Source organism: Mesocricetus auratus, unplaced genomic scaffold (genome assembly GCF_017639785.1).
Source record: "Mesocricetus auratus isolate SY011 unplaced genomic scaffold, BCM_Maur_2.0 Super-Scaffold_100046, whole genome shotgun sequence".
Lineage (NCBI taxonomy): Eukaryota > Metazoa > Chordata > Mammalia > Rodentia > Cricetidae > Mesocricetus > Mesocricetus auratus.
The window spans coordinates 1,524,668-1,530,672 of NW_024429223.1; positions in this window are offsets into that span (position 1 = coordinate 1,524,668).

The window sequence follows — 6,005 nt, forward strand, 5'->3', positions numbered from 1 at the left end:
GGTGCCCCACCGAGGGGCCACATTTGGATGGGGAGTCCAGAGTCAAGACGCATCAGAGCAAATGCCTGGTAAGGACATGAGATTTTGGCTTTTTAGACAGCCATCCCTTCCTGCTGCCGACATTTGCAGGCATCTGGTACCTAAGTGGGAAGACAGGCTGAGTGTGGTGGTGGCGCAGGCCTTTAATCCCAGCACGTGGGAGGCAGAAGCAGGCGGGTCTCTGTGAGCTACATAGTGAGTTCTAGGACAGCCAGAGCTGTATACTGATACCCCCGTCTCAAACAAAACAACAAAAGACTTCAAAGCTAGGTAGTTTGTCAGGCTGGGGTGTGGCTCAGCAGTAGAGCTCCTGCCTAGAATCCCCCAGTGAGGGTCTGGGGGTGTGGCTCAGTGGTAGAGCCCCTGCCTAGAATTCCCCAGTGAGGAGTTGGGGGTTTGGCTTAGTGGTACAGCCCCTGCCTAGAACCCACCAGGAAGGGGCTGGGGCACGCCTCATTGGCACTATTGCCCTCTTGGCAGTCATGGTGGCACACACTTTTAGTCACAGCATTCAGGAGGCAGAGGCAGGCAGATCCCTGAGTTCAAGGCCACCCTAGCAAGTTCTAAGACAGCCAGAAATACATAATGAGACCTTGTCTGAAAACAAACAAAAACACTATATTCCAACTCTAGCCCTGGCCAAAAACCAATGAAACAAAAATTTTGGGGATTGTGGCACACATGTAATTCCACCACTCAAGTTTAAGTCAAGCCTGGGTTATAGAGAAAAAACTTATCTCAATTTTTTTCATTTTAAAATTAAAAGGAGAGGGAGAGAAAGAGAGGAGGAAGGAGAGACAGACAGACAGACAGAGAAGGAAGGAAGGAAGTCAATTCTGGGGCATCATGCCCACTTCCTGCTCTAACAACTCTCAACTGCTGACAAGCAGGAGGCGATATGTAAAATTCCCCAGGCCCACATCTCCTTTCTGCACTAACACACTGAAGTGCGCTTTGCTCAGGCTCCCCGCATTCCCTCCGCAGGATCAAGCTCCAGCTCCCCGAGGAGACTGATCACACAGCCTTTTTTTCCTGGCCTCCCCTGGCCCCTGGCTATTCCAGCCCCCCACCTGTGTTCTCTCCCTATTCAATGCCTTCGGATGTCCTCAGCATCTGCGTCCAGAGAAACTCAAAGCTACTTCTCAGATTCACCCTGTAGCCATTGGTCCATCTACCCCATGGAGTTACCCAGAAAGCCCCTTTGCCCACCGGGAGTCCTCCTCCCTGTGAACTCTCATGGACCACAAACCGAGGGCTTGCTCTGCCCCCTTGACCGGATTAGGAAACATGTAGGTGATGGAGCACAGCTCTGGGTGTGACTGAGAGGGCTTTTCCAGAGATGAGGTGGTGAGCGCTCTGAGGGAATGAATTGACTCACCCTTTGAGAGATTCCTAATATAATGACTTCACTGGGCGATTGATCAGGGTCAGGAGGAGTCTAGTTGGACAGGTTAGGTCGTTGGAGATATGTCCCTGGGGGCTATGTCCTGCCCTGGCCTCTTCTGTTACTTCCTGTTAGTCATGAAGAAGCTTTTCTTCTATCTGCTCCTACGGCCTTGACAACTCCGACTCACAGTGGGTCTGCGGACCAAATCGTCTGAAACCGTGAGCCAAACACTTTCCTTAGGGTGTTTCTCCTGGGTCACAGAAGGAAAGTAACTACTACACTACATTAGTGCATTTTAGGACACGGGGCTTCGAACACTACCTCACAATGCCTGTGGCTCTGCGGTCTGGACTGGGCTCAGCTGGAAGCTTCTTGCTTCCGTCACTCCCATGACCAAAATCATCTGGGAGCTTATGCTGGAACCCAATACTGAATTAGTCACGGTATGATAACTCCACTGAGAATTGGCAGAATCATGTGGTCCAGGAGGGCGGGAGGGTCTCTCCATGGGGAGTTCCTACTTAGGGTCACTATTGCTGGGATGAAACGCCATGCATGACCAAAGCAACTTAGGGAGGAAAGGGTTTATGTGGCTTAGACTTCCATGTCCCTGCTGTCCATCACTGAAAGGAGTCAGGACAGGAACTCAAGCAAGGCAGGAACCTGGAGGCAGGAGCTGATGCAGAGGCCGAGGAGGGATGCTGCTTACTGGCTTGCTCCTCATGGATTGCTCTCAGCCTGCTTTCCTATGGAATGCCAGGTCATCAGCCCAGGAGTGGCCCCACCCACTGTGGGCTGGGCCCATTCCTACCAATCACTAACTAGGAAGACTCTACAGGCTTGCCTGCAGCTTAATCTTACAGAGGCGTTTTCTCAGTCGGGTTTCCCTCCGCTCAGATGACTCTAGCTTGTGTCAAACTGACTCGAAACTAGCCAGCCCTGTGACTAAGGGCTCCAAGAGACAGCATCTTGAGCGGAAACAGTCCTACTTGCATCAGGGTTGCTGATATGCCATTGACCGGAGTCACGTGACCAGATCTGGTGTGGTGTTTGATACACACCTATCATCCCAGCTCTTGGGAGGCTGTGGCAGGGGGATCAGAAGTTCAAGAGGATAGGGGAAAAAACTGGAGGGCGGAGTTCCCAGGGAGGGTGTTCCTGGAGGTGGTGGTATTGTGACTGGCCCATGAAGAACCCATGTGACTGTGTTGTGTTTCACATAAGAACTTACCTGCAATTGGAAATCCCTTGTACAGTCGGTTGTTTGATATACTTTAGGAGGCCTGTTTAAAAAAAAAAAAAGCTTCAGTTTAGAAAGAAGGCTGTTTTAGGGGCACAAAGCACCGGAAGAACAATGGCAAAATATTTTAATGATGGTATCTGTGGTAGTTTGAATGTAGCTGGATCCCATAATCTCTTAGGGGGTGGCACCATTAGGAGGTGTGGCTTTTTGGAGTGGGTGTGGCCTTGTTGAAGGAACTATGTCACTGTGGGGGAGGACTTTGATGTAGGAGGAATATTCTGTTCCTCCAGCCATCTCTCAAATAATCACACAGAGACTTATTACTAATTATAAATGTGCGGTCGATAGCTTAGGCTTGTTGCTAACTAGCTCTTACAGCTTAAATTCGCCCGTATTTCTCATCTATCACGTGGCTCAGTTCCTTTAATACAGCATGTTCATCTTCCTTCTCTCTGCATCTCCTGGCAACTCCGCCCTCCTCCTTCCCAGAATTCTCTCAGTTTGGCTGTCCCGCCTAACCGCTTCCTGCCTAGCTCTCCATGAAACCAACAAGAGCAACACATCCTCACAGCGTACAAAAGGATCATTCCGTGACACTTGGTGGTTTCCTCCGCTCATTATACTGCCCCGTGTCTCAGTCGGACTTTCTGGTGCCTGCAAGATTCAGGGCTCTCAGCCACGCTCCCCACGATGATGATGGACTGAACCCCTGAAACTGTAACCGAGCCACCCCAATGAAATGTTTTTCCTTCTTAAGAGTAACCTTGGTCATGCTGTCTCTTCACAGCAACGGAAGCCCTAACTAAGACAGTATTGCTCTAGAATTTAGATGTTTTTAGATGTGTGTGAGAGCCGGGCTTTGGTGGCGCACGCCTTTAATCCCAGCACTCGGGAGGCAGAGGCAGGCGGATCTCTGTGAGTTCGAGACCATCCTGGTCTACAAAGCGAGTTCCAGGAAAGCTTCCAAAACAATACAGAGAAACCCTGCCCCGAAAAAACAAACAAACAAACAAAACAAAACAAAAAAAGATGTGTGTGAGAGAGTGTGGGACCCATAGAGGCCAGAATAGGGGCATCGGACTCCCTGGAGCTGGAGTTACATGTGGCTGTGAGTTGCCTAATATGGGTGTTGAGAGCCAAACTTGAGTCTCCTAGAAGAACAAGAAGTGCTCTTAACAGCTGAGCCATCTCTCCAGCCCCTAATAACAGTATCTTAAAATTAATAGACAGAGGCTTGGCATGGTGGTACATGCCTTTGATTCCAGCACTGGGGAGACAGAGGCGGGCAGATCTCTGTGAGTTTGAGGTCAGCCTGGTCTACACAATAAGTCCCTGTCTTAAAAACAAAACAAAACAAACAAACAAGTTCATAAGCTGTAAAGGGGCTTGCTGCCAAGCCTGATGACTTTGAGTTCCATACCCAGGACCCGCAGCAGGCAAGGAGAACACTGGCCCCTACAACTTACCCATGCAGCCTGTGATGTATGCTGCTACATACATGTGCATGTAAAAACAAAACAAACAAACAAACAACAACAAAAACCCAGTCAAACATTGCCACTAGAATTTAAAATTAATCAGTTAGAGACAGGGTCTCACTACGTATCCTGGGCTGGCCTGGAACTTGCTATGTGGACCATGCTGGCTTTGAACTCACAGAAATCACCCTAGTTCTGCCTCCTGAGCGCTGGGATCAAAGGTGTGCGCCACCACACCTGGCTTAGAATGTAAATGTCCTGAGGTTGTTTTGTTTTTTGTTTTCCCCTCTCCTGGTATTAGTGGGGAATGTGTGCCTGCCTTCTCTGGGCTTAGTAAAGATGTCGCTACTATAAGATGCTGATACAAGCTGAGTTCTCTGTTGCACACCAGGTGTGCAACACACACTATCCGAGGGACTCCCTTTTGACACTTACTTGTGTCTACTGAATGTACAAGACCTGAATTGACATGGATATTTTATGGGGAGCCTCTGCCAGGTCACGAGGCCCTTGGGAGCTTTAGAAATAGATACTCCCTCCCCAAGCCATCTGTCAGAAGGGGCTCAGTACGTTAGAGTTCGGTGTGTGACTGCCACCTGCTGGTCAGTTGTATCAGAAAGGGAAATTTGTCTAGTCCAGGAAAAGCCTGGAATTTGGCCATGCACATTTGTTTGTTTATTTGTTTATCTATTTATTTTTAAATTGGAGCCTGACAAATAGTGAGCACCACGATTGTTCCTCTCCAAAACATTATTTGTTTTTTTTGTGTGTGTTTTGAGATTAGGGTCTCATGACGTGCAGGTTATTATCAAACTCATTATGTAGCAGAGAATGATGTCGAATTCAAGAAAATCTGTATTGAAATTAAAGAGATGGCTCAGTGATTAAGAGCACTGACTGCTTTTGCGAAGGACCTGAGTTCAATTCCCAGCTCCCACATGGTGGCTCACAACCATCTGTAACTCCAGCTCCTGGTCATCAAATGACATTTTTCTGGCCTCTGCAGCACCAGACACAAATGTTGTTCCCATACAAACATGCAGGCAAAACTCAAACAAATAGAACAAAAATAAATACATCTTTTAAAAAGCCTGGCATTAGTGGCACACGCCTTTAATCCCTGCACTTGGGACGCAGAGGCAATGGGATCTCTGTGAGTCTACAAGAGCGAGTTCCAGGACAGCCTCCAAAGCCACAGAGAAACCCTATCTTGAAAAACAAATACATACATACATACATACATACATACATACATACATACATACATCTTTTATCCAGGGTTTCATGTACTCTCAACTGGCCTGGAAGTTTCTATGTAGCTGAGGTTGAATTTGACACCCTTCACTTCCCCGCCCCACGTGTGTGTGTATGTGTGTGTGTGTGTGTGTGTGTGTGTGTGTGTTTGAGACAGACCCTCTCTGAGTAGCCCTGGCTATCCTGGAACTCATTCTGTAGACCAGGCTGGCCTTGAACTCACAAAAGTCCTGCTGCCTCTACCTCCTGAGTGCTAGGATCAAAGGCGTGCGCCGTCTCAAACTTCATCTTACTGTTGCATTTACTTACATATGCCTTTACTTGTTTGTGTGCATGCATGTAGCGGGGGGGCGGGGGGAGTGATGCTAGAAGCCAGCTTGTGGGAACTGATTCTCTCCTAACGAGGACCTCCGGGTTCCAGCCACATGTCCTCGCAGCGTCCAGGCCAGAGGCTTACAGCAAGCAGGTAAGGCCGGCTAAAAGATCGGAGGGTGAAAGAAAATGAATCAACTATACATGCATCCCATGGCCCTTTATTCTTCAAAAAAAGTTCTTTCCTAAAGTTCACTTCAAAAGCTTCTCTTCACTCAGGAGGCAGAGGCAG